Source organism: Cervus canadensis, chromosome 28 (genome assembly GCF_019320065.1).
Source record: "Cervus canadensis isolate Bull #8, Minnesota chromosome 28, ASM1932006v1, whole genome shotgun sequence".
In the NCBI taxonomy this organism is placed as follows: Eukaryota; Metazoa; Chordata; class Mammalia; order Artiodactyla; family Cervidae; genus Cervus; species Cervus canadensis.
This window is the reverse complement of record NC_057413.1, coordinates 21,820,056-21,834,103: the sequence shown is the minus strand read 5'-3', so window position 1 is coordinate 21,834,103 and position 14,048 is coordinate 21,820,056. Positions and strand designations below refer to the sequence as shown.

Here is a 14,048-nt window from a genome sequence, read left to right as displayed (position 1 = left end):
GGACACAAACAGATGGAGAAATATACCATGTTCATGGATTGGAAGAATCAATATTGTCAAAAATGACTATACTACCCAAAGCAATCTATAGATTCAATGCAATCCTATCAAGCTACCAACAGTATTTTTCACAGAACTAGAACAAATAATTTCACAATTTGTATGGAAATACAAAAACCCTCAAATAGCCAAAGTAATCTTGAGAAAGAAGAATGGAACTGGAGGAATCAACCTGCCTGACTTCAGACTCTACTACAAAGCCACAGTCATCAAGACAGTATGGTACTGGCACAAAGACAGAAATATAGATCAATGGAACAGAATAGAAAGCCCAGAGATAAATCCACCAACCTATGGACACCTTATCTTCGACAAAGGAGGCAAGAATATACAATGGAAAAAAGACAACCTCTTTAACAAGTGGTGCTGGGAAAACTGCGTCAACCACTTGTAAAAGAATGAAACTTAAAACACAAAAATAAACTCAAAATGGATTAAAGATCTAAATGTAAGACCAAGAAACTATATAAAACTCCTAGAGGGAACATAGGCAAAACACACTCTTCGACATAAACTACAGCAGGATCCTCTATGACCCACCTCCCAGATATGGAAATAAAGAGCAAAATAAACAAATGGGACCTAATGAAACTTAAAAGCTTTTGCACAACAAAGGAAACTATAAGCAAGGTGAAAAGACAGCCCTCAGATTGGGAGAAAATAATAGCAAATGAAGAAACAGACAAAGGATTAATCTCAAAAATATACAAGCAACTCCTGAGCTCAATTCCAGAAAAATAAATGACCCAATCAAAAAATGGGCCAAAGAACTAAACAGACATTTCTCCAAAGAAGACATACAGATGGCTAACAAACACATGAAAAGATGCTCAACATCACTCATTATCAGAGAAATGCAAATCAAAACCACAATGAGGTACCATTACACGCCAGTCAGGATGGCTGCTATCCAAAAGTCTACAAGCAATAAATGCTGGAGAGGGTGTGGAGAAAAGGGAACCCTCTTACACTGTTGGTGGGAATGCAAACTAGTACAGCCACTATGGAGAACAGTGTGGAGATTTCTTAAAAAACTGGAAATAGAACTGCCATATGACCCAGCAATCCCACTTCTGGGCATACACACTGAGGAAACCAGATCTGAAAGAGACACGTGCACCCCAATGTTCATCGCAGCACTGTTTATAATAGCCAGGACATGGAAGCAACCTAGATGTCCATCAGCAGATGAATTGATAAGGAAGCTGTGGTACATATACACCATGGGATATTACTCAGTCATTAAAAAGAATTCATTTGAATCAGTTCTAATGAGATGGATGAAACTGGAGCCCGTTATACAAAGTGAAGTAAGCCAGAAAGATAAAGACCAATACAGTATACTAACGCATATATATATAATTTAGAAAGATGGTAATGATAATCCTATATGCAAAACAGAAAAAGAGACACAGATGTACAGAACAGAATTTTGGACTCTGTGGGGGCGAGGGTCGGATGTTTCCAGAGAACAGCATCGAAACATGTATATTATCTAGGGTGAAACAGATCACCAGTCAAGGTTGGATACATGAGACAAGTGCTCGGGCCTGGTGCACTGGGAAGACCAGGAGGGATCGGGTAGAGAGGGAGGTGGGAGGGGGGATCGGGATGGGGAATACCCATAAATCCATGGCTGATTCATGTCAATGTATGGCAAAAACCGCTACAATATTGTACAAAATTGTAAAGTAATTAGCCTCCAACTAATAAAAACAAATAGAAAAAAAAAAGAGAGAGAGATTGTCCATTGGAAAGAAATGAAGAAAACAAGTCACTACACATAAAGAGGCGTATGTCTGCATATTTTTGTACCTACCAGTTGGGAGGAAGATAAAGTTTAATCTTAACCTCTTCGAGGGCACTTTCAGCTCAATGGCCAGGAGGCAGACTTTGACGACACTGTAACTTTTTTACGCCTGAGGGCAAAAGCTAACTGCCCCCTCTGAGGTTCGAACTCAGGACCTTCAGATTATGAGACTGACGCGCTGCCTACTGCGCTAAGGAGGCAGATGACTACACCTGCTCGTTAAATATCTTTAACACTGGATTTTACTTTGCTTAAACTTCGATCTTGCTCTACATTTCCCTCACTTTAAAATTTGGAAAGGAAAAGCTGTCTTGCGCAAGTGCAACAGCTTCTACAACCTGCATCAGACGAGGATTGTCGCTGTTGATCCCGCTCGTTCTGAATTGATGACCTCCACTTCTCACAACCTGAGGAAAATTTCCTTAACGTCTTGCCTATAAACCTGCACTAAAGCTACACTGGCGTCCATCCCTGTGGTCTCTAGGGAAGAGGAAAACTGCCCGCTTCCTCTCTCATGATCCCTCTTCCCTTCAATACTTGATTCTTCTGAATCAGTATTTTGAACACTTTTCAGTGTTTACTGTCTTAAATAACAAAACACTTCCTTTGACTCGGCGTCTCAGTCTCGAGACGTCGCTCTATTTCGTTTGCTCCTTCGCAGGCAAATTTCCCAGAAAGAGGTTTGTCCTCATTTTTAAACACCACCCCCCGTCCCATCAGTTTTTTTTAACGGACTACAATCTTCCCCGACGACGGCTTCGTCCGGAGGAAGTCCAGATGGGGTTCCCGGACTATGCGGCACTTGATGGTTCAGAGTAAGGTGTCCTTGCTGCAAACTCGTGGGAATCTGCTGGTGTAAGAGTTGTAGTTACAGAAACAAGAATAGGTGAAAAGCCTGGTTTACCTACTGTCTTGGAGAAGGAAATGGCAACCCACTCGAGTATTCTTGCCTGAGGACAGAGGAGCCTGACGGGTTACAGTCCACGTGGTCGCACAGAGATGGACACGACTGACGACTAACACTTCCACTTGATTTGCAGGGAAAGTCTCGGGAAAGCCCCACCTCCCGGGAACCCTCTTCCCCAGTTGAGAAAAGTCAGTGTTTTCGGGGTTCAGAGATGGGCTACGGACGGTTGGGGAAAGTACAATCCTATGACAACTTTATCGCCCCGGGGTTCCCCACCCCGGAAGACTGAAAGGAACATTGATTTACCGTCAAACGGATGCGGCACATCTTTTTCAGCTTCTGCAGTTGCAGTCGCTGTTTCCCCCTGGACGCTGATAAGGGCAATCGTAATTTCTGGTTCGCAACAATGGGCGGTCCAGTGTTGCATCCCTGAGTGCTGTGGCTTAAATATGTGAAATAAGTTGTCCGTAGTCGTGGGCGTCAACAGTTTGGCTGTGCCTGTAGAATAACTGTTGTGCTTTTTGTCCAAATAGTGTTGGCTTTATGTTTAACATTGTGGATATTATGACCATATTTTCTAAGAGTCTAGATAATGAAAGTGGGAACAAACGAACTTCCGTGGGAATTCCAGCATGACCCAGATCACTGAAAAAGTCTAAATGACGGATTGAAGAACACATATAACTGGTTTAGGGAGGTAAATTACCGAAGCAACTGCACAGTATGTAGAAAAGGATTTGGATTTGGGCATGGTGAAAAAGGAGATGTGAAAGTACATGGGGATACTGAATCTCCCAAATCTGGGTTTAGACGGGCGGGAACTTTCCAATCAGGTTTTCTTAGTCTCCAAATGACACCAGTGCTCATTCAAAAATAGAATTGGGTATAACACTTGAAAAGTCCTGATTCAGAGGTTGCAACCGGGAGGCAAACAAAAAGGTAAATTTCAATACCATGTATTGGTCTCTTGCAAGGTGGAGCTGATTCTGTCTGATGACCTTGCTGTCTACAATATAACAACATCAAGTGATGTGTCAAAATTCTGCAACCAAAAAATGTTTCCCTAGCTCCTATGACTTTCGCTTGAAACATAGTGTCGAAAATCGCCTTCTGGATTTGTGTGTAGATTTAATTAAACCGCTACATACTTAAATGATTGTTGATAACTTGTTTAACTACAAACTAGGCCTTGTTCATCTATCTGCACAATTTGCAGAGGTGCAAATGTGAATTTTGGCAAATTCTATTTAACCTTACCAAAGAATATGAAAAGGTCTTATCAGCTAAATGTCCTGCACTCCGTGTACAAATAGCATTGCTTTAAAAGAGTGTGGCTTGCTTACTCATGATGTTGAGGCTTTCATGGTTTATTGAAGTTTATAGTCTTATTTTCTTCAAAATGTGCAGAAGCACTTACTGAGATTTTTAACCTCATACAAGTGTAATGAGATAAACTCTTTGGGCCTCCAAGGTGGATGTCATTGTTGCTGGCCATAGAAAATACATTGAGTATTGGCATGTTGTAAAATCTTTATTTTCAAATAATGGGATAAGAAGAATGTACTTCTCTAATTTGGAAATGCTTTGAGGATGGGAATGGAAAAAAGTACTATAGTAAAACAGAGATGTATATGCTCTTTCTCCAGTATTGTTTGATGTTATGTTGATCATGACACAAACTCATACACTGAAATAATGATTCATTTTGTCGGAAATATGACTACTTAAGAATGAAATAATAATAATAATAACCAGAAAGGGGCAGCCAAACAGCAAGAAAAACAGAATTTTCTTATTTGATAAAAGTACAATATAACTTATTTGGAATCTAAGTTTTATTTCACACATTTTAATTGCTGCTATGATTATTTATCAAGATTAAGAGAACTGGAGAAGTAGCAGGTTTGGGGATGGGTAGGAAATCAAGAAAGGAAAGGCTATCCACTCAAGTATTCTGGCCTGGAGAACTCCATAGACTGTATAGTCCCTGGGGTCACAGGAGTCGGACTCTACTGAACGACTTTCACAAAGGAAATCAAGAGACCTTTGAACATACCGAGTTTGTGATGCCTTTTGAACATTTAGTGGAAATATCAGTCATGTAAATGGACCTGCTTAATGGAGAGGCAGGGTTGAAAATTAAAGTTTGGGAATCATCAGGGTGTAGGTGGTGTTTAAAGTCAGGTGATCAGGTGAGCTCATGAAGGGAGAAGATAAATGAGGACTCAGGTAGGGACCTTAGAGAACTCCACAATTTAGAGACTGGGAATAGGAGGAAATAGAGAAGGAACTTTGAGGTAAGTCTGTGGCATTGAAGATGAGGCTCACAGTGTGTCCTCATTATCTACTAATATGTAACAAAGAATTCCAAAACACAGTGGCTTGTGGTATGCAGAATAATGGCCATTCTAAAGGCGTTCTCTAATCCCTGGAACCTGTGAATGTTACCTTCTATGGTAAGAGGTACTTTTCAGATGTGATTAAAGACCATGAGATAGGGAGATGATCCTAATCACGAGTCCTTAAAAGTGGGGTGGGGGAGCAGAAGAGTAGGTAAAGAGATATGATTTTGAGAAGGACTCAACCCATCATTCATGCCTTTGAAGAGCCAAGGAATGTAGCAGCCTTTAGAATCTGGAAGTGTCCATCAGCTTACAGCCAGCAGACAACAGACTTCAGTCCTACCACTGCAAAGAAACAAACTCTGTGAAGCAGGAAACAGATTCTCCCCTTGAGCCTCCAGAAGGGAATGCAGGCTGCAAATACCCTGCCCTCAGCATGGTGAGACCAGATGCATCACTTCTTCTTTTTAAATTGTTTTATTTTATTATTGGACACACAGCATGTGGCATCTTAGTTCCCCAACCAGATATTGAATCCATGCTCCCTCCATTGGGAGCTCAGAGTCTTAACCACTGGATCACCAGTGAAGTCCCCAAATGTATCACTTCTGACCTGCAAAATTCTAAGATAATAAATTTGTGTTGTTTCAAGCCACTGTGTTTGCTGTGATAGCAGTAGAAAACCACTTTATTATCTCTCTTGATTCTGTTGGTTGACTGAGCTCATCTGGGCAACTCTGCTCCATGTGATGCAGCAGGATCTTTGATCCTCTGAAGACTTGGTTGGGCTGAGTTGTTCAAGATGGACAGCTCATGTGATGGGTGTTGGCAGTTGGTGTTTGTGATCTTCTAGGAGTTACGTTGAGACTGTTGCCCAGAGTGCCTGACTGTGGCTTTTCCATGTGGCTGGGTTCTGAAAGGGAGCTTCTCAGGTTGAGCATTTCAAGAAACCTCGTCAGAAGCTGCTGGGGTTCTTATGACTCAGATGGGCCTGGAATGGGCAAAATGTCATTTCAGTGAAATTCTACTAGGTCAGCCAAGAGTCACTGTGAAAATGTGCTACACAAAGGTGTGATTACTGAGAGACCTGCTACGTTGGGGTCAGTTTTGCGAGACTAACTACCACACAAGCTAACTCTTTTTTCATCTGCAACATCATTGTAATCTTATTCTCTGGCCTGTGCATTGTTGATGCTCTGCTCAGGTCTACTTGAACTTGGAACTAGGGATTTTGACACCTTTTCAGCTTTGTACCTGTCCGACTCTTGGCGAGCCCATGGACTATACAGTCCATGGAATTTTCCAGGCCAGAATACTGACCTGTATAGTCCATGGGGTTGCAAAGAGTCAGACATGACAGAGCAATTTTCATCATTTCATCATCAGCTTTGTACCTGTTGATGCTTCATGGAAAGAATCTTTCCATGCCCTATGGATCTGACATAATTCCAACATGTGTGATATTCTACCACATCACCAAGCAGTTCTTTACACCAGCTGGGTGTCCTACAATTCAACTCAGTTCTAACACTATCTACCCAGAGATAGCGTCAGATTTTACCAATTAGGGGCTGGGTTCCACAAGACTGCCCTCCACTTCAGATGCCAATCACGAGTCCAGGTTGTCAGCTGTGCATATGATCAACTGATTATAGATGGGAGTTTTAAAAAATTCCTCTCTTTGAGTTTGATTAATTTGCTAGATAAAAGAACTCAGAGAAACATTTTATGTATGAGTTTCATTCAGTTGCTCAGTTGTGTCTGACTCTTTGCAACCCCATGGACCACAGAATGCCAGTCGTCCCTGTCCATCACCAACTACTGGAGTTTACTCAAACTCACGTCCATCGAGTCGGTGATGCCATCCAACCATCTCATCCTCTGTCGTCTGCTTCTCCTCCCACCTTCAATCTTTCCCAGCATCAGGGTCTTTTCAAATGAGTCTTCACATCAGGCAGCCAAAGTATTGGAGTTTCAGCTTCAGCATCAGTCCTTCCAATGAATATTCAGGACTGATTTCCTTTAAGATGGACTGGCTGGATCTCCCTGCAGTCCAAGGGACTCTCAAGAGTCTTCTCCAACACCACAGTTCAAAAGCATCAATTCTTCAGTGCTCAGCTTTCTTTATAGTCCAACTCTCACATCCATACATGACTGCTGGGAAAACCATAGCTTTGACCAGACAGACCTTTGTTGGTAAAGTAATGTCTCTGCTTTTTAATATGCTATCTAGGGTAGTCTAACTTTTCTTTAATTTCATGGCTGCAGTCACCATCTGCAGTGATTATGGAGCCCCCCAAAATAAAGTCTGTCACTGTTTCCACTGTTTCCTCATCTGTCTGCCAAGAAATGATGGGACCAGATGCCATGATCTTAGTTTTCTGAATGTTGAGCTTGTATGAGTTTACTGGCTTATTATGAGGCTATCACTCTGGAACAATTAGACAGGAGAGTTGCAAAGGGCAAGGTATGGGTAAAGGGAACATGGAACTTCCATGTCTTCTCTGAGCTGGTCACAGTCCTCACATTTCCAAGTGTTCACCAGCCCCAAACTCTTCAAACCCTGTCTTTTTTTTTTTTCTTTTTCTTTTTTTATGGATGCTTCACTATATAGACACTCTTATTAAATCATAGGCCATCAGCAATTTAACTGACTCAATGGACATGATTTTGAGCAAGCTCCAGGAGCTGCTGATGGACAGGGAAGCCTGGCATGCTGCAGTCCATGTGCAAAGAGTCAGACACGACTAAGTGACTGAATTGAACTAAACTAGCCCCTCTCCCCTCCCTGGAGGTGAAGGTGGGACTCAGAGTTTCAACCCTTTAATCAGAAGATTAGTTTCCTTGGCAATCTGACCCCTCCAAGTGAGTTGTCCCAAAATCCCCTCACTAACATAACAACAGGCAGCTTTATGGCTCTCATCAATTAGGAAAGTCCTAGGGTTTCAGGAACTGCGTGTCCTGTGAGGAAGACCCAAAAATATTTATTATAATTCTTGACCACACCTTCCTTACCTGCCTAATCATAGCTCATCTTTAAGACACATTTCAGCTATCATCTCCTCCAGTAAACCCTCCCCATCTTTAGGTTAGGTGCCTGGATTGATGATGTGCTCTACACAAAACCCTGCCCTTCCACATCTGTGGAAGAATACAATTTTTAATCCTTGCTGATTTACTTGTTTTTTTTTTTTTTTTTTTTAAATCAGGCCATAAGCTCCTCAGACGAGTGCATTTTGTGCTCTCTGATTCCCCAGATGGACAGCACAAAGAGGGGTCTCAGTAAATGTTGGCTGACAGAGCAGTAATTGAACAGTTCTCAACATTTATTATTATCTCTGTAAAGAATCTGCCTGCAATGCAGGAGACCTGGGTTCGATCCCTGGGTCAGGAAGACCCCCTGGGGAAGGAAATGGCAACCAACTCCAGTATTCTTGCCTGGAGAATTCCATGGACAGAGGAGCCTGCCGGGCTACAGTCCATGCGGTCGCAGAGTCGGACAGGACTAAGCAACTAACACACATACTGCAATTTTTTATTACCTACCACAAAGCAGCAAACAAATGCATCCAACATGGTACTGTACATATGTCAAGGTTTCAACCAGGCAAAAAATTATGCATGCAGGAGGGCGGGAACTAAAAAGGGTGCGGGATGGCAGGTGGTGGGGTGGATGCCTATGATCGTTTAGGAAGGCACAACTGTGGGTATCTTTTATTTTTCTCTATAATGTTCTAATATAAAGCTATCACTGCTAAATAAGAGTGTAGAACCATCAGGTTCCAAAACGGCAACAACTTTGTCATTTGCCGCACGGGCCGCTCATTGGCCACACCTGGGAGTTTCTTAGAAAGGAAGAATCTCAGAGCTCACCCCCAGATCCGCAGCATTAGAACCTGCATTTTGGCGAGATCCCCCTATGATTTTGTACGCGCATTGAAATTTGCGAAGAACGCTCAACGCTCATCCTCTGATAAATTTACGGCGGTTTATGCAAAGATTCCCAGGGCAACACGATAAAAGAAGCGTATTCACATCTCTGCCCTTGCTTTCTGCGTCTCTTGAGACCCTTCCAGCAATCTTGAGGGGGTAGTGGGCTGGGAACAGGGGAGTCGCCGCGCGGGTCCCGCCGCGCATCACTGCAGGGCCGCCGGCCGCAGCCTCCAGGCCCGCGGCGCCTCGTCTCCCCGCGCCGGGCTCGGTGGCGCGCGCCTGTAATCCCAGCTTCTTGGGAGGCTGAGGTCGGCGGATCGTGGGTGCCCGGGGGTTCGGGACTCCGGCGCTGTGTAGAGCGGGCGTCCGCACTGGGCCCGGCACCAACATGGGGCTTCCGGGGGAGCCCGGGGGTACCAGGTTGTCTAAGGAGGGGGGGACCCGGCCCAGGCCGGACACGGAGCAGGTCAAACTCCCCGTGCTGGGCGGCGGTGGGACCGCGCCTGCGAGCAGTGCCTGCAGTTCTGCCCGGACATCCGACGAGACCCGGTCTCTTTTGTTCACCTTCCCTTTACAGGATTCTCTCTTAAAAAAAAAAAAAAAAAAAAAAAATCATTTTTCCCCAGCATTATTCTCGCACACAGCCAACCACCTGACTTCAGGGCGGTGCGCATACTGCTGTTAAAAGATAAACTGAGGCATCTTAAATTTTTAAAAAGACTTTATTTGAGCAAACATCGATGCCAGTGGAGCAGCATCCAATCTAGCGGATAGGAAGGAGCTCCGAGGAGCTGTATAAAATGGAAGGCTCTAGTAGACAGAAGTGAGCAGGAACAAGGAAGTTCTATTAGGGAAAAAAGATGATTAGTTATTGCTAAATTTCTTTCCTTTAGGGGATGGCAGGAGCTAGATTATCTAACTAATACTGATCAGGTAATTCCTGATTGACTGGTTTTACATTATATTTCCAGGTGGGCAAAAACGCTAATTATGTCTGGGCTTGGTGACAATGAGGCTTAGCATAAATGACTCCTTTTTGGGCCCGACTTGACTTTTTATTTTTAAAACACTACCTGTTTGCTTTATCTTTAAATGTTGCACACAGGGGTAGGGTGGTACAGTCAGGCAAACTGGGAGAAACTCTTCTTAATGACTTATTATCCTGGGGATTTCTCCACTCTGCAATTGGCCTTCCCCAAAACAGTAAGGCTATATTGCATTTTGTAAATAGTGCTTCATTATATTGCATTACCTGACAAGTGTATAATCCAAGACAGATGTGCAACAGGTCTGAACTTCAAGTTATTTTCAGGAACTTCTCACTCAAAAACCTGTACACAAAAGTTCTTCCTTGACTGGACAGAAGACCTGAAGAGACATTTCACCAAAGTAGATATATAAATAGCAAATACACACAAGAAAAAATTTTCAACATCATTAGCCACTAGGGAAATGCAAATTACAAGCACAATGAGATGTCACTAGATACCTATCAGAAGAGCTACAATAAAACTAGTAACAACGCCAAAGGTTGATGAGGCTATATATGTTGCTGATAGGAATGTAATATGGTGCAACCACTTTGGGAAACACTTTGTCAGTTTCTGTAAAAACTAAATATGCAAGTACCATGCTACCCAGCAGTTGCACTCCTGAACATATATCCCAGAGAAATGATGACTGATGTTTACATAAAAACTATCCTCAAGTGTTTATAGTATATTTACTCATACTAGTAGAAACCTGGAAACAACCCAAATGTCCTTCAATGGAGAATGTTCAAACTGTGGTGAATAATATACAGAATATTATTCAGTAATAAGAAGGAATGAACTGTGAAAGATTCAACAACTTAGATGAATCTCCAGAATATTACAGTGAGTGCAAAAAGCCAGCCCCAATAGATTATATTGTATATATGGTTCTATTTATATAACATTCTCAAAATTGCAAAGTTGTAGAAATGGAAAGTAGATTAGTGGTTGCCAGATGTTAGGGTGGGGGGAGTAAGAGGTCAGCGGCTATAAAAGGGCAACCTGAGGACCCTGATGGTGATGGAAATGTTGTGTACCTTGACTTTATCAATATCAATACCCTGCTCCTGATATTGCATTATAATTTTGCAATGTGTCACCATTGGGGGCAACTCAGTAAAGCATACATGAGATCTTTCTTCATTATTTCTTATAACTGAATGTGAACTTACAATTATCTAAAAGTTAAAAATGAATTTTAAAAAGACAGAGGTCAGAACACTGAGAAGTAGCCATTTCTAAAAAGAGTCCTTAGACGTGGGGGAGAGGGAAGATGGAAACAGAGCCGCCAGAGAGCACAGAGAAGAAAAGGTCCAAGGAAGACTGTGTCATGAAAGAAGTGTTGTCAATAGTTTGCATTCTGCACAAAATTAAGTTTAGGGGGGAAAAAAAAGCCAAAGCATTAGAAACTTGAGTGGCTGATGGTAATATTTTCTCAGGATTGGAAGGCAGATGTAAGCTGATGAGCAATTAAGGCAAAGAAGCGGAGACAAATACTGTTCCTGACACAAGTTTGGTGGTGAGTGGAAGGAAAGCCTCTGGGGAAGAAGCCTGAGGGCAAAACAGGAGGGCTTGTGTTTGCTTCTTCTTGTCTAAAGATGAGGATAGGCATCTTGTAGTCTGAAGAGAGGCAGGTAAGAGGGAGAGAGATCAGACACAAGGGTAGAATGGAATTTAGGAGAAGGTTGTCAAAAGCTCAGATGGAGTGTTAATTAACCTTGGAAATGAGGGAAAACTTTCCCTGAGTAGGAAGAGGTTGGCATATGTGAAGAACCAGAAAATTAGGAGATAGGGAAAAAGGAAACCACTGGAGTATCATGACTCTTCTTTCTTTCAAGGCTCTGGCTCAGTTTACCAGGCACCCTGCCCCACACCCTCTTTCAGCCAGGAGCCACCTCTTCAATTCAACTCAGATGACTTCATTTTCTAGGGAACTTTCTTCAGTTCTCCTGCCTTGCCTCTCTCTTTCTCTTCAGAATTGCAAAGGAGTCCACTTATTCAATAAATTTTTATTGAAGGAAAATGACGTCGAGAAAAAAATGTAATTGATATTCCTCATATTAAACTGCTCTTTTTCATATCTACCTGGGAGACTGGTGTCCTTTGCATTAGAGCCTGGCAGAGAATAAGATTAGGGGGAAAGGGGGAATCATTAAGTAGAAATGAACGGGAGAAAGTGGAGTCCCCTCTATTTTGGCTTACGGTTGCTGGACTAATTCCATGGGAATGAAGAAGGTGTAGTTTTGAAGAAAGAGGAACATAGCATAAATAGAACAGAATCCGAACCAAGAAAGAAGATACACACTAAATATTACAAAAAAGAAGGGAAAATGATTTTCCTTTAGCACATTTGGATCTACTTCCATTTAGTGAAATGTAGAAGTCCTTCCCTAGGTTTCTCCTACTGGAAGAATCGTCTTATTGCACAACACCCTTGTGTCTTCCTTTATGAATTTGAGAAAAAAAAAGTCGCCTGTTTCTTTGGTTCTGTGTGTATTTTGTTTACATTTGTACATTCAGTATTTTAATAAACATTAAAATGAGTTGCTTGTTTGCCGAAACCCGGGATCGAACCAGGGACCTTTAGATCTTCAGTCTAACGCTCTCCCAACTGAGCTATTTCGGCTCCGCCCACACGACCTTAAAATAACCTGTAATGACTTTATTCTCTGTCCTTTTAGTCACTACTTATTAAGAATTTGTTTGATAAACATCACGATAAGTACTTTGAGGAAGTCAAAGATAAATTTAAAAAGGACTTTCATCTTCTAATGGCTCACCAATTTATAAGGATAAAGATAAGACAATTACAAATTAATGTTTTAAGAACTGCTGTAATTATTTCGTTAAATCTTCAATTTATTCCCGAGTAAATCCACAGGTCTGGAGCAGGGACAGAGACTCTATGAATCTACATGCCCCGATTTCTTCTTCTTCGGCGTTGCCACATCTTCCTCTCTTCCATATTTTATTGGCTGGTGCGGACAGGAGGTCCTTGTAAAAGCGAAAGTGATCCTGTTGCAGTGCCACTTCGTACCTACGAAGCATTAGCCTCGTAGGTTTTTCTTAACAGCCTTCTGGTACCTTCCCTGGTGGTCTAGTGGTTAGGATTCGGCGCTCTCACCGCCGCGGCCCGGGTTCGATTCCCGGTCAGGGAACAGGTAGCTTTTTCCCTTTTTTAAACTACCAGTGTTCCCGCATAGGGGAAACTTTAGAAGTGTATACAAGCTAACTTTTAATTTTCATATGAAACATTTTCGGTTTAGAAGCCCTGCAATGGTTTTAATATTCCAAGCTCAAAATGACAAATGATGTAAATTTCAGTGGTTTACAAAAAAAATGGTAAATGAGTTAGTTACTTCTCATTGATCAAAAAGCTGTCCACTATTCCTAAATGCTTCAAAATTTTAATTTATTCGATTGGATGATCCAGTGAGAGGGAAATTTTGGAGGCAATTGATTAGCTTTAGGAGTTGATCGAGATTAGCATAACATAAAGAAAAAACTAGTTACGAATGAAGATGAAAGAAATCGAGAAGCTATTTTCTGGACGTTTGTCTTCGCTGGTTGTGGGCGAGTTTCTGAATCTGGGAGAGCAGCTGGAATTTTGAAAAGCACTCTCTATGGTGGATTTTCTAGTTTCACTGCTTTGGGAGAAGGGAGATCGCCGGAGAAATACTGGAAGGGTAACTGAATTTTGGGCCTAGGCGAGCTCCGGACTGCCTGATCTCCCCAGCGCCTCCACCTCTCTTTAGCTACGAATTTAGTTTATCTGGGGTTTGCTAAGAAAGAAAATAGGGGAAGGCTAGATCATTAAAGGAAAACTGTCAAAAACTAAGAAACAGGCAAACAAAGTATTGAACATGTCGGAATGCGCAACTGAGAAATTTACTGAAAACTACTTGAGGAAAGGCGGATCCTGTTATTCTCCTGACTTTTGACAGTTTCATGCCTTTGCAATA

The 14,048-nt window shown here is 42.1% G+C and overlaps 3 non-coding genes across 3 annotated transcripts; 1 reads left to right on the top strand and 2 right to left on the bottom strand.

Annotated features, from left to right (window-relative positions):
* Positions 1 to 1,997: 1,997 nt before the first annotated feature.
* On the bottom strand, positions 1,998 to 2,070 carry TRNAM-CAU. The gene has a single exon. It is a non-coding gene; the product is annotated as a tRNA-Met (tRNA).
* Positions 2,071 to 12,639: 10,569 nt separating this feature from the next.
* Positions 12,640 to 12,712, bottom strand: TRNAF-GAA. Its single transcript has one exon. It is a non-coding gene; the product is annotated as a tRNA-Phe (tRNA).
* Positions 12,713 to 13,172: 460 nt separating this feature from the next.
* TRNAE-CUC lies at positions 13,173 to 13,244 on the top strand. Its single transcript has one exon. It is a non-coding gene; the product is annotated as a tRNA-Glu (tRNA).
* The last annotated feature ends 804 nt before the right edge of the window (positions 13,245 to 14,048 follow it).